Genomic DNA, 22,727 nt, shown 5'->3' with positions numbered 1-22,727 from the left:
TTTCATATTGAAAAATGTTTTACTGATCAGGATACACTTACCACAAAATTATATATTAACTGATTTTACTATATATATCAGTCTTCCTTTATTAGTAAATAAACTGTAATGATTTTTTTGCATTTATATTTAAGAGAAGGCTATGTCTCCAAGTATGAGCAATTATTTTAAGAGATATTTAAAATAATCATCATTGATAAATTATGCCAATGAGCTTTGTTCTTACATTATTCAATCTCATATGTAAGATTCAAAAGTTACCATTTTACTAGCTAGAGCAGAGCAGCAACAGAAAAAGTACAAGTGAGTACTTCATAATGGCTTTATGACCATATTGTTATGAACTAGTTGTCTCTAAATAAATGTTGATTAGTTGATGGGTTGATTACTTAAGTAATCACATACCCCCCAGGCACAATGAATAGCAGTACAGTTTATATCAGTGTTTCTCAAAGATACGTTCCCTATTTTGTCTGTGTCAGATTCACCTAGTGTTTTCTGAAACACTAGATGGGCACAAGACCATACCTATTCATCATAATATGGGTGGAATCTAGGAATCTGTATTTAACTAAAATGCCCCAAGTTATTCTAATGTATATTAAAGTTTGAAAACCAATGAGATTCTAGATCTTTACCTTGATATAAAGGATGACTGTCTTTTAGGACCAAAAGCATACCACAAAATTATTGGAAGCTTTACTCCCAGAATTTCCATACCTTTCAAAAGAAACTATTCTGGAAGGCTACAGCACATCACCCTGATTATTGACATCTTGTTTTGGTAGTTATCCAGTTATCAAGATTTATTGTAGCATGCGGTAAATATTGACCTCATCATTGGCCTATCATTTACACATTAACTCTGTTCATCTTCTCTGCCTCAGCAGGAAACATCTGATGCATCTTTGACTGTGGACACACTGATTTGACCATTTACCTGAAATATGTTGGAGGAATTGAAAGGCAACACTATCGATGAGGAGAGGAGTAGGAAAAAAATTGATTCATGTAGCAAGATAAATGGGCAGCATTTAAAAAATCAAATGCACTTGCATTTTGAGAAACAAGCTTAAATCATAACATTCAGATGCCAAAAACACATGTGCAAGAAAACTGTGAATGTAGAAAGTCTGTCTTTATGATGGCAGTATACTGAGCTTTACAATTAAGGTCAGTGTATCTTTATGGAATAAGTGAAACAATTTTCAAAGGACATAGTGTCTGCACCCAACATAGAAGCACCTCAATACATAAGGTAAATACCAACAGTCATAAAAGGGGAAATCGACAGTAACACATTCATAGTAAGGGACTTTAACACCCCAATTTCACCAATGGACAGATCATCCAAAATGAAAATAAATAGGGAAACACAAGCTTTAAATGATACATTAAACAAGATGGACTTAATTGATATTTATAGGACATTCCATCCAAAAACAACAGAATACACTCTCTTCTCAAGTGCTCATGGAACATTCTCCAGGATAGATCATATCATGGGTCTGCAAAGGAAACCATAAACAAGACCAAAAGACAACACTCAGATTGGGAGAAAATATTTGCAAATGAAGCAACTGACAAAGGATTAATCTGCAAGATTTATAAGCAGCTCATGAACCTCAATAACAAAAAATCAAACAACCCAATCCAAAAATGAGCAGAAGACCTAAACAGACATTTCCCCAAAGAAGATATACAGATTGTCAACAAACACATGAAAGAATGCTCAACATCACTAATCATTAGAGAAATGCAAATCAAAACTACAAAGAGGTATCATCTCACACCAGTCATAATGGCCATCATCAAAAAATCTAGAAACAATAAATGCTGGAGAGGGTGTGGAGAAAAGGGAACACTCTTGCACTGTTGGTGGGAATGTAAATTGATACAGCCATTATGGAGAACAGTATGGAGGTTCCTTATAAAACTAAAAATAGAACTACCATATGACCCAGCAATCCCACTACTGGGCATATACCCTGAGAAAACCATAATTCAAAAAGAGTCATGTACCAAAATGTTCATTGCAGCTCTATTTACAATAGTCCGGAGATGGAAACAACCTAAGTGTCCATCATCGGATGAATAGATAAAAAAGATGTGGCACATTTATACAATGGAATATTACTCAGCCATAAAAAGAAACGAAATTGAGTTATCTGTAGTGAGGTGGACGGACACAGAGTCTGTCATACAGAGTGAAGTAAGTCAGAAAGAGAAAAACAAATACCGTATGCTAACACATATATATGGAATCTAAAAAAAAAAAAGGTACCAATGAACCTAGTGGCAGGGCAGGAATAAAGACGTAGACATAGAGAATGCACTTGAGGACATGGGGTGGGGAGCGGGAAACTGGGGCAAAGTGAGAGTAGCATCAACAGATATACACTATCCAATGTAAACTAGTTAGCTAGTGGGAAGCAGCAGCATAGCACAGGGAGATCAGCTCGGTGCTTTGCCATGACCTAGAGGGCTGGGATAGGGAGGGTAGTGGTGGAGCCTCAAGAGGGAGGGGATATGGGGATATATGTGTGCATATGGCTGATTCACTTTGTTGTACAACAGAAACTAAAACAGTATTGTGAAGCAATTATACTTCAATAAAGATCTATTAAAAAGAAAAAAGAAAATGTGGCACATATATACAATGGAATATTACTCAGCTCTAAAAAGGAATGAAAATGAGTTATCTGTGGTGAGGAGGATGGACCTAGAGACTGTCATTCAGAGTGAAGTAAGTCAGAAAGAGAAAAACAAATACTGTATGCTAACACACATATATGGAATCTAAAAAAAAAAAAAGGTCATGAAGAATCTAGGGGCAAGACGGGAATAAAGATGCAGACCTACTAGAGAATGGACCTGAGGATACGGGGAGGGGGAAGGGTAAGCTGGGACAAAGTGAGAGAGTGGCATGGACATATATACACTACCAGATGTAAAATAGATAGCTAGTGGGAAGCAGCCGCATAGCGCAGGGAGATCAGCCTGGTGCTTTGTGACCACGTAAAAGGGTGGGATAGGGAGGGTGGGAGGGAGGAACATGCAAGAGGGAAGAGATATGGGGACATATGTATATGTATAACTGATTCACTTTGTTATAAAGCAGAAACTAACACACCTTTGTAAAGCAATTATACTCCAATAAAGATGTTAAAAAAAAAAGGACATAGTGTCGGTTCATATAAGCAATTACAGGTTTACTGGGAGGCCGTCTTACAGGGAGAAACTGAAAAATAAAGGAAAACAATGTAGATGGTGGCCACTATAGGCTTCTGGCAGAGTCTCCTGGGGAAACGAAGAAAAGGGCTCTTCATCTGAAATAAATCTGAGCAGAGTAGGAGGCGGCTCAGTGTGAGGATTAACGTATCACAACACCTTGGGAAGTGAAAAGAGGTGGAGACTGCAATTCAGCAATGCAAAGTCCCCAGCCCATGCTGGTACATCCTCACGTAAGCCATTTTCTTCAGACAAAACGTAACCTTCCATTCTGAAGACACAGAAACACTTTGCAGGGATGTTTTGACTGTGGGTCTGGGTTTGGGGGTATTATTTGGGGGGTATTTTGTTTTGCATTTACCCCAATAAAAATCCACATTAGCCTCTTGTACATTAAACATCAGCAAAGGAGCCCAGGTAGTTTATAAACTTCCTTTTGCAAAAGACTGCATCCAAAACCTACGGCATCATTCTCAAAAGCATATTAAACACCCTTCAAGGACAGAGTTTCACCCTTTGCTTTCTGCAGTAATGTCCCAGCTTCCCATTGTGACAGCGTGATTTGTCCTAATGGTTCTTGAGAGACATTTGGGAAATCTGACTTTCTCTCTGGGTGAAGCTGCCACACAAGGAAGTCACCTGCATGTGACATGATAGAGGGGCCCTGCGCTTGAGAAAAGGCTAAAGCTGCCATGTCTCTTGGAAGTTTCCCCACTGGTATTTGACTAACTTTTTGTGAGCTGCTCCCAAGGGTCAGTGTTTAAGCAGTATGTTCCCGGCTGTCAAGCCCCAATGCTGCCTAAATTACTCTGATAAGGAGTTCTAATAAGATACTTTAGAAAGTCACTTATGCCATAAGGTATTCATATTATCTCAAGACATTTCTATTTGGGTAATAGGAAATGAAAGTGTGGATTAATGTCTTTCGCATGCCATTAAAAAAACTGAGAGGCAGAAGCCTCCTTTCAGCCACCAGGGGCCTCTTCCTCATGTCTGTTCACTGCTGTCTCAGCTAATCACTTTTAGTGCTTTCAAAAGCAAAGGATACATTTTGATTTCATAGAAAATGAGTTTAAACCAGAAAGTCCATGTGACCTCCAAACTTTGGATTACTGCCATGGCATGCTACATTTCACCTCTGATTTAAAGACAGGGAACTTGTGGCTTCCTAAAAATGAAAAACTCTTCTGCACAATTCCCGAAAGGCTAATGCAAGCAACTGGTAAAGGAGAAATAAAGAGACGGACACCAGAAGTCCAAAGAAGAAAAACTCAGTGAAACTGGGTCACCAATCACCTCCCTGTAACCCTGAGGAGTCAGGGTGGCAAATATGTCCACTTCTCTCTTTATCTGACCCATGATCAGATATAAAATTGTTGAGTGTTGCCATAAGTATAAATCCTATAGAATGTGAGCTTGGTAAAATTAAGAGCAACGGGGACAATAATAATATGATAAACTAACATTTAGTGATTAAGAGCCAGGCACTGTGCTAAGGGTCTTACATGTACTATTTCACTAAATCTCACTAAATTTATGAGGTAGGAACTAGTATTCTTATTCTATTAGACTTGCTAACTTAAGTCTCTATTACTGGCGGGTGATAGAGGTGGCCTTAGGAGAAAAACAGTCTGATTCTTTAGACCACATCTTTAACTGCACTTGAAAAAATAAAGGTGATCAGCAATTCATTTTCTTCAGTTAATTCTTGCATTGGAAAAATGCTTCAATACTTCTAAATAAAGAATTTCTCAAATAATATCAAGAGACCTGAATGTTTTGGTAATGAAACTGTTACAGCCCTAAGAAGCTCTTTCAGGAAAGCAGGTGGTGCTGACTCAGAAGAACAGCCCACCTCTCAGCAGAGGTCAGCCACCTCCAGATGAAGGTGGAAAGTCCATTCAATGACGCGAAATACCTCTCCAAGATTATACATCATGTGGGCATGAAATGTAAGAAGGATGCCATTTAGATTAGGACAGGGGGTGGAGCTACACTGCTTTCAAATAGGACGGTCTTCTTTTCCTTTCAGGGAACATGCAAGTCATAACCTGCCTTTTTCTCTTCTATGAAATAGTGTTTTAGTTGATGGATTCCAAAGACGAGCTTCACCAAGTGAAAACTCACCCTGCTCTTCCTAGAACCTAAATTAATGCCTACACTTTCCCCAGAGCTCTCGTTTATGGACTCCAAAGGACTGGAGATTTGAAGACCACCTGCCACAAGCGGAATTCAGCTTCCCCAAGATCTGTTTTCTTCCTTTTCCCACCCTGGAGCTCCCCACCTCTTTCCAGCAGCCAGCCATCCCAGCAAAGCAGAATTATCACCGACAGTGAAAGAGAAAGGCCTCAGAGCTAGGCTGTGGGCAGAGCATGCCATAAAGTTACCAGCTTAATTAAGCCATTACAGTTTTTAGGGGGTCTTAAAGACAGGAAATTTGAATGTATAATCGAGCCTGAGTACAGTCTCATTCTATGTTTTCCTTGGTCTGCTCAGAACCAGATTGCGAATGGGAAATAGCTGGGATAACATCCTGGGGCAACAAGGTCAGTTGCTCATTTTTACTGTGATCTCCACAAGAAAGTTATGAAGGTTTATTTCTATCGGCTTGGTCCAGGAGTGAAGGGCTTGGACCCTTGAAGTGCCAAGCAGACAGGCCAACCACACAGAGAGTGCTTTGACTGTCAGCCTGTCCCCAGTGTTCTCAGGGACAATATCCCACACTTCCTTGTACAGAGAAGCTACAGAATATGGTTAGAGGAAACATTCTCTTTGGAAAAATGATTCTGAACTTCAGCCCTGAATTTAGATAGGGGAAACTAAGAAAGATTACAAACCCATGTTCTTCAACTTTGACCAGTAGAGGAGAAGGCCAATTTCCCCCCCCCCCTTGGGGGGAAGTGGATATTTAGGGAAAGCACACGAAGCCCACTGCTTATGCTGTGAACATAGCTCAGCACTTCACAGATTAGGCAATTTTACTAGTTGACAGCTGTTTATTCCAACAGCATATATTTTACGTAGCAGTACATTCAATACATTAAGTTGTATTTCAGATGTACTCTAATCCCCACTGCCACCCTACCATATATAAATAAAAGTGCACATACACACTGAGATGCTAAAAGAAAGTTTGCTTTGTTCGCTTCAGCAGCACATATACTAAAACCGGAATGATACAGATAAGATTAGCATGGCCCCGAGCAAGATGCACACAGATTCATGAAGTGATCAAGTATAAGACCTGAAACCAGGGCTTCCCTGGTGGCGCAGTGGTTGGGAGTCCACCTGCCGATGCAGGGGACACGGGTTCGTGCCCCGGTCCGGGAAGATCCCACATGCCGCGGAGTGGCTGGGCCCGTGAGCCATGGCCGCTGAGCCTGCGCGTCCGGAGCCTGTGCTCCGCAACGGGAGAGGCCACAGCAGTGAGAGGCCCGCGTACCGAAAAAAAAAAAGACCTGAAACCATAAAACTCCTAGAAGAAAACATAAGCATAAGCAACTTGACATCAGTCTTGATGATGATTTTTTGGATTTGATACCAAAAGCTATGGCAACAAAAGCCAAAATAAACATGTGGGATTACATCAAACTAAAAAGCTTCTGTAAAACAAAGGAAACCATCAACAAAACAAAAAGCAACCTACAGAATGGGAGAAAATATTTACAAACCATATTTCTGATGAGTTAATATTTGAAATATATAAAGAACTCAAACAACTTAATAGTAAGAACAAAGCATCTAATTCAAAAATGAGCAGAATATCTGAATAGACTTTTTTTTAAAGGACACATACAGATAGCTAACAGCTATATGAAAAGGTACTGAACATCACTACTCATCAGAGAAATGCAAATCAAAACCACAATGAGATATCACCTCCCACCTGTCAGAATGACTATCATCAAAAAGACAAGAAATAACAAGAGTTGGCAAGGACAGAAAGGGAACTCTGGTGCACTGTTGATGCGAATGTAAATTGGTGCAGCAACTATGGAAAACAATACGGAGATTTCTCAAAAAGTTAAAGTAGATACATGTGATACAGAAATTCCACTTCTGAGTATTTATCCAAAGGGCATGAAAATGCCATGTTGAAGAGATATCTGCATCCCATGTTCATTGCAACACTATTTAGAATAGCCAAGATATGAAAACAAACTGCGTCCACCAAAGAATGAATGGATAGGCAAATGTCTCTCTCTCACACACACACACACACACACATTCACACACACACAGGAATATCATTCAGCCATAAAAGAAGAAAATCTTGCTATTTACAACAGCATGGATGGACCTTTAGGACATTATGCTAAGTGAAGTAAGTCGGACAGAGGAAGACAAATACCATAAGATGTCACTTATATTTAGGATCCAAAAACAAAACAAAAACAACCCGCCAAAAAACAACAAAAAATGAACTTATAGACACAGAGAACAGATCAGTGTTGTTGCCGGAGGTTGGGGGAACAAATGTGTAAAGGGGGTCAAAAGGTACAAACTTCCAGTTCTAACATAAATAAGTCATGGGGATGTAATGTACAACATGGTGACTGTAGTTAATAATACTGTATAGCATATTTAAAAGTTACTAAGAAAATAGATTTTAAAAAGTTCTCATCAGAAGACAAATAATATGTAAGCATGTATGGTGACCGACATTAACTAGCCTTGTTGTAGTGATCATTTCTCAATATATATACATATATTTATATATACACACACACAAGTATTGAATCATTATGTTGTATACCTGAAGCTAATATAATGTCATATGTCAATTATACCTCAAAAAGTTTTTTAAACAAAAAATATTTTTTGTTGGGTATGTGCTCATGGTAAAAGAGTCCCAAATCCCATACCCACCCTTTCAGCCTCTGACAATTGTATCTCCTCTCCTTAAAACTAGTTCAACCTGATAGAGAGGTAGGGGTGGAACTGAGCAAGCAGAGGGGTGGGATGATATGGGTTGGGGGAGTTGCGCTGTAATGGGTCACAAAGGAGAATATGAAGTATCAGTGATCTAAGGATACCTGTGGGTTTCCTCCAGTTCTAGTAATTCTTTACATCGACAGAATACTGGCACAGTGATCAAGCAGTTTGTATTGTTAGATCGTGCTAATAAGACACTGAACTTGGCATTAGATCATATGTCTAATTTATCAGTGAAGAAAAAAAATCTCAGAGAAGAAAGTATGCATTTTAGGTCAAATTATATAAATAAACTCTCTCTCTCTCTCTCTCTCTCTCTCCCTATAGAGAGATTCTCAAAGGATTAGAACCCAAATCCTCTACTTCTAATATAATGCTAAGCTAACTTGGACTTTAATTTCACTTGTGTTTGTGTACAGGATTGAGGTCTGCCTTCCCAAACGGCAGACTCCCAGAAAAAGTTTCTATAAACCCCCCATCATGTGTCCATCTGCTGTGCTTCTTTCCTGTTAAATGTTAACTCAGCTGAATCCTACTTTATGTAAACGTGGTTGTATGAAGACTTAAATTTGTTAAAATAAAACATACACCGTTAAGGGAATTTCAAACAGATTCTCTGGAGCTTTTCTTTAGAGAATGAGTTCCTCTAATGAGCTTAAATGCTTGGATTAAAAGAAACCGAAAATGGCTGCCCCGTTTTCTGAGTATATATCCTACATTTTAGGAAGGTAACTTTGCCAGCATTGTGCAGTTTCTGCAGCAGAGGAAGGTGCCCAGTGAAGATGTTCATTCTTGTTCAGGAGGTTGAATTCAAAAGAAACTTTCCCTGAGACATATTTGCATACAGTAGGTAACTTCTTGTTTGTCTTCAAGTTAGGCCCAGTGTTCCCCCCGCTTTTTTTTATAAGATATTTTCTTTTGCTGTATACCTTACAGTAAGACTTCATAAATCTTTGTTTCGAATCACCCCTGATGAGAGAAACACTCGAAAGCAAAATCTATGTGATAAAATGAAAGGAAGAAAACAAACGCTGAGTATGGATAGTCAAATCTAAAAAGATAAAGTAACTTCAGTCCCTCCTTTGACAGCCCCAGGTTTTACCAACTCACATTTAGAATTCTCTGATTTTCTTCATCTTTCTTGGGCCACATGGAAAGAGAATACTGTATATTTCCAAATGCACACAGCCAGCTATCCAAGCGCCTGCAAAGTTGAGTATGGTTCCTTTGAAACGAGCTCACCAACTCCCACAACTCCTGAGACCAAGGGTAACAACTGCTCCTTGGTTTTATAAATTACCCAATGGCTTACAGCCAAATGCTATTGGTTCGATTTCCCAGAGCAGTTCTCAAACTTTAGCCAGCATCAGAATCACCTGGAGGGCTTGTTGAGCCACAGAGTGATGTGTTCCATCCCTAGAGTTTCTGATTCGGGAGCCCAGCAATTTCATATCTAACAAATTTCCGGGTGATGCTGTTGCTACTGTTGCTGCTAGTATAGGTATGGTGACTACTCTTTGAGGACCTCTGACTTGGAAAGCCCAAGTACCCGTGAGATGAACAGTAGCTGACGTGTGTCAGCAAAGTCCTTCGTACTTCTGGCTTCAGTGAGATTTGAAGGGGGCGTAATGGAAGGCATGGGCTATGAGCAGGTGGTGAGAAGGTCAAATGCATTCGATTTTTATTCCATCCATTCTCTATGGCTGAGAACTACAGGTATTCCGGGTGCCCGGTGGGTTTTCAGGTTATAAAGCTTTTAAAGGATGAAGTCTGCCAGCTTACAGTTTGAAAGCAAAGCAGCCAAAAACTTGTGAGAGGATAAAAGATATGGCCTTAAGGTGCTTGCCCAGAAGCTTTGAATTTATCTGATATAACCAGATCATAATTTGAGGGGGAATAAATTCTCCTTGTTAAAATAATCAGTTACATTCCCTAACACTTGGGGAAAAGACCCCAGGGAAAGGTAGTTCTCTTTAAACTCTATAGACTTGTGGATTGCTTCCCCTCACAGGTGTAGCCCTTTGATACCGTGTAATTAAGAAGAACGGAATAGTTTAGGAACATCTGCATAAGGAATTAGGATGATTGGAATGGATCACACATCTTTCATGGTGGAACTGATGTTAGCATATGCAATCATAGCTTGATTATCAAGCTATCATAAACAGAAATGGAGCATATATTAAAGAGAGATTTCTGAGCTGAGGGTTGAAGGACAAATAGAATGCAGGTGTTCCATTTATCTGTGGTACTCAAGTAATTTGGAAAGAGATACTTTTCATTGTGCAGTCTTTGTTGTAGTATGGTTTTATTTCCCTGTCCTTGCCCTCCTTTCCTCTTTCAGTTTTACAGATACAACCTGAGTCCCTACTATGTGCAAAGCAGTGTACCAGATCCTTTGTTTGATGCAAAATTCAGTAGAACATGTAAGCCTCTACTCTTAAGAGGCTATGATGCCTATTAGATTACAAAGTGTAGAAGAATGCCATCAGCACATACAGAGGTACAGAAGGTATTATCTGAGGAATATTGAGAAAGTCATATTATGCTTCCCTCTTACAATAATCCTCCACTAAAAGAATCACTCTGCCTCGCCAAGAGGTTCAATGAGACTAGAACCAGGTGTGATGGTCTCAGTGAAATTAACGATGGAGATTCCTGTTGACTTCACAATTAGTGGGAGAGCCAGTTAGGCCCAAGATTCAGAAACAGGAGGTTGTATACCCTCCTCCTTAGAGTTAATCCCCATGACCCTGGACTTTGATTCACACAGGCATCCTAATCCTGTAGCCAACCTCTTCACACTACAGCCTGTTACACTCTAATCTAGTTCCTTAACCCAGGTACCTGGGCTATATTTATACACATAACGTGTTTCTTCATGCTAGCCTTCCTTCCTCCTTTTCAGGATAGCTTGTCTATTTCTTTCTTCGAAAGGCAAGCCACAAGACTTTCTTTTCTCAGAAACAAAACTTAAATTCACTTGCTTGTTCATGAGATCTAAAATGAATAATCCTAAATACAGATGTTAGAGGATGAGCCCCCTTGACAATTTGGAATGATCTGGAGTCCTGAAGAGACAGTGATAGAAGGTGCAAGTAATCACTCCAACACACTTTGTAACTGTGTGCTCAAGAGAGCTGGGATTTGAAAAAAACCTTCCAATGGTTAATGGCATTTGAAATAATTTTAAAATGCACGGGGGTGGGGATGTTTGCACAGGCAAATAGACTTATCCATAAAGCAAGGTGGAGGTTTCTAGAAGCTGAGAGTATTGTGATATTTACCTAATCTACCCTTCTGGCATGGGCTACTCAAATGTCCTCAGCTCAGTGTATGCCCAAAACTTCTGTCTCTGCTGCTTGAGGCATTCATTTATATGAGCTATTTGATCAGTTTATTCTGTTTCCAGTCTTCAATTAAAAAAAAAAAGATCAGTCTCACTTTCTAACATTCTACATAGGGTTTTAATTTTCTTGTGCTATTTTAGGAATTGGATTAAACTTAAGTCAATGGCAAATCTTTTTTGGGATAATTGAAAAGGTTTCTGCAAGAAAAAGGTTGTATGGAACCAATCTATTTCTCAATTACATCGTTATTTTTGAGAAAAGAGGGCAAATGAGTTTCATTAGCTGACTCAGTGACCAGCACTGTCAGCTGGCTAGACAATGTCCAGTAATTAAAGTTGTTTCCCAAGTATTTCCTGACAATCAACCACAAAATCATCATCAGTGATTCTCACGCATTCATTTTGTTAGGGAGCACCTGGGGCTAGTCCAAAACTTTAGAACTAAACACTGGAAGTTATTTCTCTTCACCACCTAATTTATTACAAAATAGTCTTGTGTGAAAAGAGGTGCCATCCAATGTGAACAGTTTTTGCAAGGCATATGCCTGGGGCATAATCCTCAGAAATAGAGTTGTGTAGTTGAGCCAGATTTAGAGAGATAACCTATCAGTGAGGTCCTCCTCCCTGTTCCAGCTGCATTCTGATCACTTCGTTTTGAGTTCATTGAGTACTTCATCAATAGGATCCAAGAGACAACCTCAAATACTCAGAATAAAATTGGCTTTACCACCCCTAGACAACAAGCTTCCATATATGCCGGTGAAGAGCTGAGCTTCAGATCTAGGGCCCTCCTTCAGATCTAAAGCTCCAAAATTATAGCCTCACCATGACTATATACCTTGAAAGCATCAAGATAATTTTATTATTCCCTTCGGCTCTGTTCATGTCAGTTACCAGAAGAAACCGTAGGCTTCCTGGTCATACCCTAGCATAAACCATTATCATTTCACCTGGATGATAGGAATAGCCTCCAAACTCTTCTACCTGGTTTCGCTTTATTCACATCAGTGGCCACACACAGCATCCAGAACAATCCTTTTAAAATGAAGTTACCTATGCCTCTGTTCAAAACTATGGTTTTCTCCATAAGACAGAGCTTTATTTATTTTCTTTGTTACATTCACTGCTGTCTCTACAATGCCTAAAACAGCATATAGTGAGCGCTCAGAAAATATTTGTCAGATAGATAGAGAGAGAGATAAATAGGGAATATTTCCTCTTTTCAATGCTCTCTTCTACTGCCTTTGCTCAAGTCCTTATTATTTCATTTGGGTTATTTTTTATTTATCATAATACAGTAGTATATGCATATAGTTCTATAAAAACAGGAAACATAAATAAAAATAAAGAGGAAAATAAAAGTTATATAATCCACCATCCAAAGTTAACATTTTGGTTTATATTCTTCTAGATATTTTCTATAGTAGTAGTTTCTTCCATTATATTCCAGCCCAGGTCCTACTCCTATACCAAACACAGTCTTAATGTTGTCACCAGTTGCATTTGTTTCCTGTGGCTGCCGTAACAAACTGATCCCAAGCTGGTGGCTTAAAACAAGATAAATCTATTCTCTCACAGTTCTGGAGGCCAGAAGTCAGAAGCCCAGGTGCTGTCAGTGTTACACTCCCTCTGGGACTCTGGGGGAAAAGCCTTTCTTTACCTCCTCTAGTTTCTTGTGGTTTCTGGCCTCTTGGCTTATAGCAACACCCTTCTGGGAAGTCTTCATGTTGACTTCTCTTGTATTTGTGTGTTATCCTCTTTCTGTCTCTTATAAAGACACCTGTCATTGGATTTATTCCCCCACCCAGATAATCCAGGATAAACGCATCTCAAGACCCTTAACTTAATTATATCTGCAAATACTCTTTTTTCCAAATAAGCTCACATTCACAGATTCTAGGGATTTGGTGTGGACATGTCTTTGATGGGGGTTCACCATTCAACCTACTACACCAATGTTAAATTCCTCAGACAAAATAAATTTGTTTGTGTCACCGCTGTGTGTTAAAAATCCTTCAGTGGTTCCCCATTATCTATGCCAGACTCCTTTGGATGGCATGAAAAGCATTTATGATCCTTGCCTAATCTTCCAAGAAAACAGACTTCATAATGCAGACAATCCATCATGGCCACTCCATCCCAATGATGTGTAGAGAGAAAAACAGTCTCCTCAGGAAAACTGGACTGTGTCCTAATTAAACAGCTAGAGGTACACAACACTGAGATGTGGTATTTAGTGTAAATGTGACAGTTTGAATTCAGCAGTGGGTCAGAGCATGGTTCATAGAGATTAGTTTACACTTGTATTTTTTCATCACCTGGAAAATATGTGACATCAATAAATTATTAATTTGTTTTGATAAAAGGAGTGAATAGATGCAAGTATTAAATTCATGGTTCAAGGACTCAAATACTCTTTTCCCTCAACCAGTGTTTGTCTCTTTGTTGCCCCTCCTAGCTGAAGATTTTTTCTATGCATTTGCTTTTGAATCTCTCTTTTAGAAGAGTATACTTATTTATGTCGCATTGAATTAATTTCTCCAAAAAAGGAGCCCATCATTCCTGTCTCTCTCTATTGTTCAGATGTTGTATCAGTGCAGGATGATAGGAGCAAGGCAGAAGCTATGCTAAGTGACAAAGTGTGAAGTGTGAAATTCACATGTATTAGTCATTTTCCTTCTTCTGTCTCTTTATCTTAATGTATTAAAGGTAATAGTCTGAATCAAGCCTCGGCAGTTGTTTACTTTTTTCTGACAGAATTAGCTGGGGCAGTTCAGTCTCTCCAATTTATTGTTGAGCCTCATCCAATTTCCATCACTTCCAGGTGTAATTTTTCCTTTCATTTTCTTTAAAAAAAATTAAAATTGCCCACAATCCTCCTTCATGGTTACTTGGTTTGACAAATTTATCAGAAAATGTAGAGAATGGCTTAGAGTAGATCATATCAGACCTGGTGTATTTGTGATACAAGATCATTAAGTTTACAGGGAATTGTTCTGAGATGGCGGGAGATGAAGCCCCAAAAAGAAGCAGAGCAGTGGCTGGGTACCAAGGGCAGTAGTGGGAGTGGTCTATCCTACTGCAGGCAAAATTGGGAGTGGAGGATGTTGTCCTTGAAGAATTTTAAAACAGTAAGAAAACCAAATAATGTCAGTTCTAAATTTTTTAAATTAAAACTTAATTTTTTAGAGCAGTTTTAGGTTTACAGTTGAATTAAAGGGGAGTAATAGAGATTTCTTATTATACTTCCTGCCACACACACACACACACACTCACAGCTTCCCCCATTATGAGCATCCTCCGCCAGAGAGGTATAACTCTTATAACTGATGAACCTACATTGCTATGATATAATCATCCAGAGTTTATATTTCAGTTCACTTTTGCTGTTGTACATTCTATGGGTTTGGACAAAGATATAATGACATGTATCCATCATTATGGTATCATACAGAATATTTCCACTGCCCTAAAAATTGTGTGCACTCTGCTTATTCAGTCCTTCACCTGCCCCTTAATACTTGTCAAGCACTGACCTTTTTACTGTCTCCATAGTTTTTAATTTTCTAGCATGTCATATAATTAGAATCATACAGTATGTGTATCCTTTTCAGGTTGGCTTCTTTCACTTTAATAATAGAAATTTAAGTTTCCACCATATCTTTTCATGACTTGATAGCTCATTTCATTTGAGCACTGAATAATATTCCATTGTCTGTATGTCTCACAGTTTGTTTATCCATTTACCCACTGAAGAACATCTTGGTTGCTTCTAAGTTTGGGCAATTATGAATAAAGCTGCTGTTAATCTATGTGCAAGCTTTTGTGTGGACATACGTTTTCAACTCCTTTGAGTAAACACTAAGGAGTATGATTTCTGGATCATAATGATTGTAAGAATATGTTCAGTTTTGTAAGAAACTGCCACATTGTCTTCCAAAAGTGTACCGTTTTGCTTTCCCACAGCAATGAAACAGAGTTCCTGTTGCCCACATCCTCACACATCCTTACCAACATTTGCTGGTGTCAGTTTCTGGATTTTGGTCATTCTAATAGGTGAGTAGTGGGATCTCTCAGTCTACTTCTTATTATGACTCTGAACCAATAATTCTAAAAGATGTCAGTGATAAAATACTCCCAGAGGAGAAAGGAAAACCAAATTGAAGAGGCTCAATGATTGTTCTCAAAGGTATTTCTAAATGGGCTTAGGAGATTAGCAAGCTTCATTTCCAGAATGTTTCTGCAGTGGTTCAGCCATATGGCTGACAGGGCTTTGGTGCTCTGACCAGGTGTCAGGCCTGAGCCTTGAGGTGGAAGAGCTGAGTTCAGGACATTGGGCCACCAGAGACCTCCCAGCCCCACATAATATCAATTGGCAAGAGCTCTCCCAGATACCTCCATTTCAACGCAATGACCCAGCTATACTCAATGACCAGCAAGCTCCAGTGCTGGACGCCTGATGCCAAAAAACTAGCAAGACAGGATCACAACCCCACCCGATAGCAGAGAGGCTGCCTAAAATCATAATAAGTTCACAGACACCCCAAAACACACCACTGGACATGGTCCTGCCCACCAGAAAGACAAGATCCAGCCTCATCCACCAGGACACAGGCACAAGTCCCCTCCACCAAGAAACCTACACAACCCACTGAACCAACCTTAGCCACTGGGGGCAGACACCAAAAACAACAGGAACGATGAACCTGCAGCCTGTGAAAAGGAGACCCCAAACACAGTAAGTTAAGCAAAATGAGAAGACAGACACATATGCAGCAGATGAAGAAGCAAGGTGAAAACCCACCAGACCAAACAAATGAAGAGGAAATAGGCAGTCTACCTGGAAAAGAATTCAGAGTAATGATAGTAAAGATGATCCAAAATCTTGGAAAAAGAATGGAGAAAATAAAAGAAACGTTTAACAAGGACCTAGAAAAAATAAAGAGCAAAAAAAAAAATGATGAACAACACAATAAATGAAATTAAGAATTGTCTAGAAGGAATCAATAGCAGAATAACTGAGGCAGAAGAACGGATAAGTGACCTGGAAGATAAAATAGTGGAAATAAATATTGCAGACAAGAATAAAGAAAATAGAATGAAAGAATTGAAGACAGTCTCAGAGACTTCTGAGACAACATTAAACGCACCAGCATTCGAATTATAGTGATCCCGGAAGAAGAAGAGAAAAAGAAAGGGACTGAGAAAATATTTGAAGAGATTACACTTGAAAACTTCCCTACTATGGGAAAGGAAATAGTCAATAAAATTCAGGAAGCGCAGAGAGTCCCAACCAGGATAAATACAAAGAGAAATGCTCCAAGACACATATTAAACAAACTATAAAAAATTAAATACAAAGAAAAAATATTAAAAGCAGCAAGGGAAAAGCAACAAATAACATACAAGGGAATCCCCATAAAGTTAACAGCTGATCTTTCAGCAGAAACTCTGCAAGCCAGAAGGTGGTGGCAGGACACATTTAAAGTGATGAAAGGGAAAAACCTACAACCAAGATTACTCTACCTAGCAAGGTTCTCATTCAGATTCAAAGAGAAATTAAAACCCTTACAGACTAGCAAAAGGTAAGAGAATTCAGCACCAACAACAGCTTTACAACAAATGCTAAAGGAACTACTCTGGGCAGGAAACACAAGAGAAGGAAAAGACCTACAATAACAAACCCAAAACAATTAAGAAAATGGTAATAAGAACATACATATCGATAATTACCTTAAATGTAAATGGATTAAATGCTCCAACCAAAAGACATAGACTGGCTGAATGGATACAAAAACAAGACCTGTATATATGCTGTCTACAAGAGACCCACCTCAGACCTAGGGATACATACAGACTGAAAGTGAGGGGATGGAAAAAGATATTCCATGAAAATGGAAATCAAAAGAAAGCTGGAGTAGCAATTCTCATATCAGACAAAATAGACTTTAAAACAAAGACTATTACAAGAGACAAAGAAGGACACTACATAATGATCAAGGGATCAATCCAAGAAGAAGATATAACAATTGTAAATATATATGCACCCAACATAGGAGCACCTCAATACATAAGGCAAATGCTATTAGCCAAAAAAGGGGAAATAGACAGTAGCACAATAATAGTAGGAGACTTTAACACCCCACTTTCACCAATGGACAGATCATCCAAAATGAAAATAAATAAGGAAACACAAGCTTTAAATGATACATTAAACAAGATGGACTTAATTGATATTTATAGTACATTCCATCCAAAAACAACAGAATAAACTTTCTTCTCAAGTGCTCACGGAACACTCTCCAGGACAGATCACATCTTGTTGTGTCACAAAACAAACCTTGGTAAATTTAAGAAAACTGAAGTCGTATCAAGTATCTTTTCTGACCAAAACACTACGCGACTAGATATCAATTATAGGAAAAAATCTGTAAAAACTACAAACACATGAAGGCTAAAAAATACACTACTAAATAACCAAGAGATCACTGAGGAATTCAAAGAGTAAATGAAAAATTACCTAGAAACAAATCACAATGAAAACACAATGACCCAAAACCTATGGGATGCAGCAAAAACAGTTCTAAGAGGGAAGTTTATAGCGATACAATCCTACCTCAAGAAACAAGAAACATGTCAAATAGACAACCTAGCCTTACACCTAAAGCAATTAGAGAAAGAAGGACAGAAAAAGTTAGCAGAGGGAAAGAAATCATAAAGATTAGGTCAGACATCAATGAAAAAGAAATGAAGGAAATGATAGCAAAGATCAATAAAACTAAAAGCTGGTTCTTTGAGAAGATAAACAAAATTGATAAACCATTAGCCAGACTCATCAAGAAAAAAAGGGAGAAGACTCAAATCAATACAAGTAGAAATGAAAAAGAAGTAACAACTGACACTACAGAAATACAAAGGATCATGAGAGATTACTACAAGCAACTATAGGCCAATAAAATGGACAACCTGGAAGAAATGGACAAATTCTTAGAAAAGCACAACCTTCCAAGACCGAGCTAGGAAGAAATAGAAAATATAAACAGACCAATCACAAGCACTGAAATTAAAACTGTGATTAAAAATCTTGCAACAAACAAAAGTCCAAGACCAGATGGATTCAAAGGCAGATTCTATCAAACATTTAAAAAAGAGCTAACACCTATCCTTCTCAAACTCTTCCAAAATATAGCAGAGGGAGGAACACTCCCAAACTCATTCTACGAGGCCACCATCGCCTGATACCAAAACCAGACAAAGATGTCACAAATAAGGAAAACTAGAGACCCATATCACTGATGAACACAGATGCAAAAATGCTCCACAAAATACTAGCAAAGAGAAACCGGCACCACATTAAAAGGATCATATACCATGATCAAGTGGGGGTTTTCCCAGCAATACAAGGATTCTTCAATATATGTAAATCAATCAATGTGATACACCATATTAACAAACTGAAGGAGAAAAACTGTATGATAATCTCAATAGATGCAGAAAAAACTTTCAACAAAATTCAACATCTGTTTATGATAAAAACTCTCTAGAAAGTAGACATAGAGGGAACCTACCTCAACATAATAAAGGTCATATATGACAAACCCACAGTCAACATTGTTCTCAATGGTGAAAAACTGAAACCATTTCCACTAAAATCAGGAAAAAGACAAGGTTGCCCACTCTCACCACTGTTATTCAACATAGTTTTGGAAGTTTCAGCCACAGCAATCAGAGACAAAAAAGAAATAAAAGGAATCCAAATGGAAAAGAAGAAGTAAAACTGTCACTCTTTGCAGATGACATGATACTATACATAGAGAATCCTAAAGATGCTACCAGAAAACTACTAGAGCTAATCAATGAATTTGGTAAAGTAGCAGGATACAAAATTAATGCACAGAAACCTCTTGCATTTCTATATACTAATGATGAAAAATCTGAAAGAGAAATTAAGGAAACACTCCTGTTTACCACTGCAACAAAAAGAATAAAATACCTAGGAATAAATACCTAAGGAGACAAAAGACCTGTATGCAGAAAATTATAAGACTGATGAAAGAAATTAAAGATGACTGAAACAGATGGAGAGATGTACCATGTTCTTGGATTGGAAGAATCAACCTTGTGAAAATGACTCTACTACCCAAAGCAATCTACAGATTCAATGCAATCCCTATCAAACTACCAATGGCATTTTTCACAGAACTAGAGCAAAAAATTTCACAATTTGTATGGAAACACAAAAGACCTCGAATAGCCAAAGCAATCTTGAGAACGAAAAACAGAGCTGGAGGAATCAGGCTCCCTGACTTTGGACTATACTACAAAGCTTCAGTAATCAAGACAGTATGGTACTGGCACAAAAACAGAAAGATAGATCAATGGAACAGGATAGAAAGCCCAGAGATAAACCCACACACATATGGTCACCTTATCTTTGATAAAGGAGGCAAGAATATACAATGGAGTAAAGACAACCACTTCAATAAGTGGTGCTGGGAAAACTGCACAGCTACATGTAAAAGAATGAAATTAGAACACTCCCTAACACCACACACAAAAGTAAACTCAAAGTGGATTAAAGACCTACATGTAAGGCCAGGCACTATAAAACTCTTAGAGGAAAACATAGGCAGAACACTCTATGACATAAATCACAGCAAGATCCTTTTTGACCCACCTCCTAGAGAAATGGGAATAAAGACAAAAATAAACAAATGGGACCTAATGAAACTTAGAAGCCTTTGCACAGCAAAGGAAGCCATAAACAAGACGAAAAGACAACCCCATAATGTGAGAAAATATTTGCAAATGAAGCAACTGACAAAGGGTTTATCTCTAAAATATGCAAGCAGTTCATGCAGCTCAATATCAAAAAACAGACAACCCTATCCAAAAATGGGCAGAAGACCTAAATAGACATTTCTCCAGAGAAGGTATACAGATTGCCAACAAACACCTGAAAGGATGCTCAACATCACTAATCATTAGAGAAATGCAAATCAAAACTACACTGATGTATCATCTCACACTAGTCAGAATGGCCATCATCAAAAAATCTACAAACAGTAAATGCTGGAGGAGGTGTGGAGAAAAGTGAACCTTCTTGTAGTGTTGGTGGGAATGTGAATTGATACAGGCATTATGGAGAACAGTATGGAGGTTCCTTATAAAACTAAAAATAGAACTACCATACGACCCAGCAATCCCTCTACTGGGCATATACCCAGAGAAAACCATAATTCAAAAAGAGTCATGTACCACACTGTTCATTGCAGCACTATTTACAATAGCCAGGGCATGGAAGCAACCTAAGTGTCCACTGACAGAAGAATGGATAAAGAAGGTTTGGCACATATATACAATGGAATATTACTCAGCCATGAAAAGAAATGAAATTGAGTTACTTGTAGTGAGGTGGATAGACCTAGAGTCTGTCACACAGAGTAAAGTAAGTCAGAAAGGGAATAACAAATAGCATATGCTAACACATGTATATGGAATCTTAAAAAAAAAGGTTCTGAAGAACCTAGGGTCAGGACAGGAATAAAGACGCAGTCATAGAGAACTGACTTGAGGACATGGTTGCGGGGGAAGGGTAAGCTGGGATGAAGTAAGAGAGTGACATTGACAGATATACACTACCAAATGTAAAATAGATAGCTAGTGGGAAGCAGCCGCATAGCAAAGGGAGATCAGCTCGGTGCTTTTTGACCAAAGAGGGGTGGGATAGGGAGGGTGGGAGTGAGACGCAAGAGGGAAGGGATATGGGGTTATATGCATACGTACAGCTGATTTACTTTGTTATGCAGCAGAAACTAACTACTTTGTTATGCAGCAGAAACTAACACAACAATATAAAGCAACTATACTCCAATAAAGTTAATAATAAAATAAAATACTCCCAGAAAAATATTATGTTGATCTAAGTTCTAAACAATTCCGCCAATTTTTGCTATATTTTTAAATATATGTACAAGATCCAAATTATTATATGTTTATTATATATTCTTTAATAAACATTGTGTTCTGCATGGAAGGTAGTCATACTCACCCCCACATATTACTTCTGCCTTTTTAATGTTCACAGTTGTTTAAGCTTGTTTCGGGCACAGATCATCTGTAGCTTCTATGTCACCATATACTCCTGCATTTAAAAAGTAGATTAAACGTTATAACCCAGGGATTACAAAGACCAAGATACAGAACATGAGTTACTTTAATTATGTTATTCTATTTGACCGCTTGGAATTTTTCATTTGTGTTTAAAATTTTTCTAATGAAGAAACATTTGAAAGCTCACAGAATCCATTTGAAAAAAATGACATGAGTGCTCGCTTCGGCAGCACATATACTAAAATTGGAACGATACAGAGTAGATTAGCATGGCCCCTGCGCAAGGATGACACGCAAATTCATGAAGAGTTAAAAAAAAAAAAAAAAAAAATGACATGAAATTATGGTGATTTCTGGAATTTATTATGTAAAGAAATTTGTATGACTTTGACAAACTTATCCTGGAGTTTAAAACTTTTCTTAATTATTTGTATGTATATTGCTTCATGTGAAAGAAGCTTTGGAAATTAAAATTAATACAATGTGTTCTTCAACTAGCCTACTGAGCAAGAATATGTGAAAGGATCAATTCTGATGAGATCATTTACTAATTTGCAGAAGGTAGGTGTAAAAACAGAAACCGTAACATTATTATTTATTACCATATCCAATATGTAGGTATACATTTTACTCCTTTTTCTAAAAACATAAAGTAGTGTACTTAAAATTAATTATTACTATTTTCCTTTTTTAATATTTCACTACTTTTAATTATTTTTGTTTGTTAACTGCCATGATTATATATATGAATTTCCATAAAAGAAATATTCAGTTTGCATTTTCCTCTCTACTCCCAGCTATTATTATTTCTGGCTAATCTTTTCATTTCATGATTATTACTCAAATTATATCTATTATTGTATGGAAGAGGGAAGTGTTAAAAAAATGATCTGTCTGGCTTTCAAGTATATTAGATATACCATTTAATCAATGAAGTTAACTTGGTTGGTAAAATGTTGCGCTGAGAAGGTATAGGTTTCAAAGAATGTCAGTGCACAAAGAAGTTACGAGAACATCCCAACCTAAGTTCAGTAAGAAAGAGCCAAACGTGAGCTATGGCAGGAGATTTCATTTCTTATCTGAAGCCCTACCTTTAAAC

The 22,727-nt window shown here is 38.0% G+C and overlaps 2 non-coding genes across 2 annotated transcripts; both read left to right on the top strand.

Annotated features, from left to right (window-relative positions):
- Positions 1–6,371: 6,371 nt before the first annotated feature.
- On the top strand, positions 6,372–6,473 carry LOC112393083 (U6 spliceosomal RNA). The gene has a single exon (XR_003001817.1). It is a non-coding gene; the product is annotated as a U6 spliceosomal RNA (small nuclear RNA).
- Positions 6,474–21,842: 15,369 nt separating this feature from the next.
- LOC112393079 (U6 spliceosomal RNA) lies at positions 21,843–21,949 on the top strand. The gene has a single exon (XR_003001813.1). It is a non-coding gene; the product is annotated as a U6 spliceosomal RNA (small nuclear RNA).
- Positions 21,950–22,727: the final 778 nt, after the last annotated feature.

This window comes from Neophocaena asiaeorientalis, unplaced genomic scaffold (assembly GCF_003031525.2).
Source record: "Neophocaena asiaeorientalis asiaeorientalis breed wild unplaced genomic scaffold, Neophocaena_asiaeorientalis_V1.1 scaffold240, whole genome shotgun sequence".
NCBI classification, from domain to species: domain Eukaryota; kingdom Metazoa; phylum Chordata; class Mammalia; order Artiodactyla; family Phocoenidae; genus Neophocaena; species Neophocaena asiaeorientalis.
Note: the sequence above shows the minus strand (reverse complement) of the source record. Positions and strands in the feature narration are given on the sequence as shown.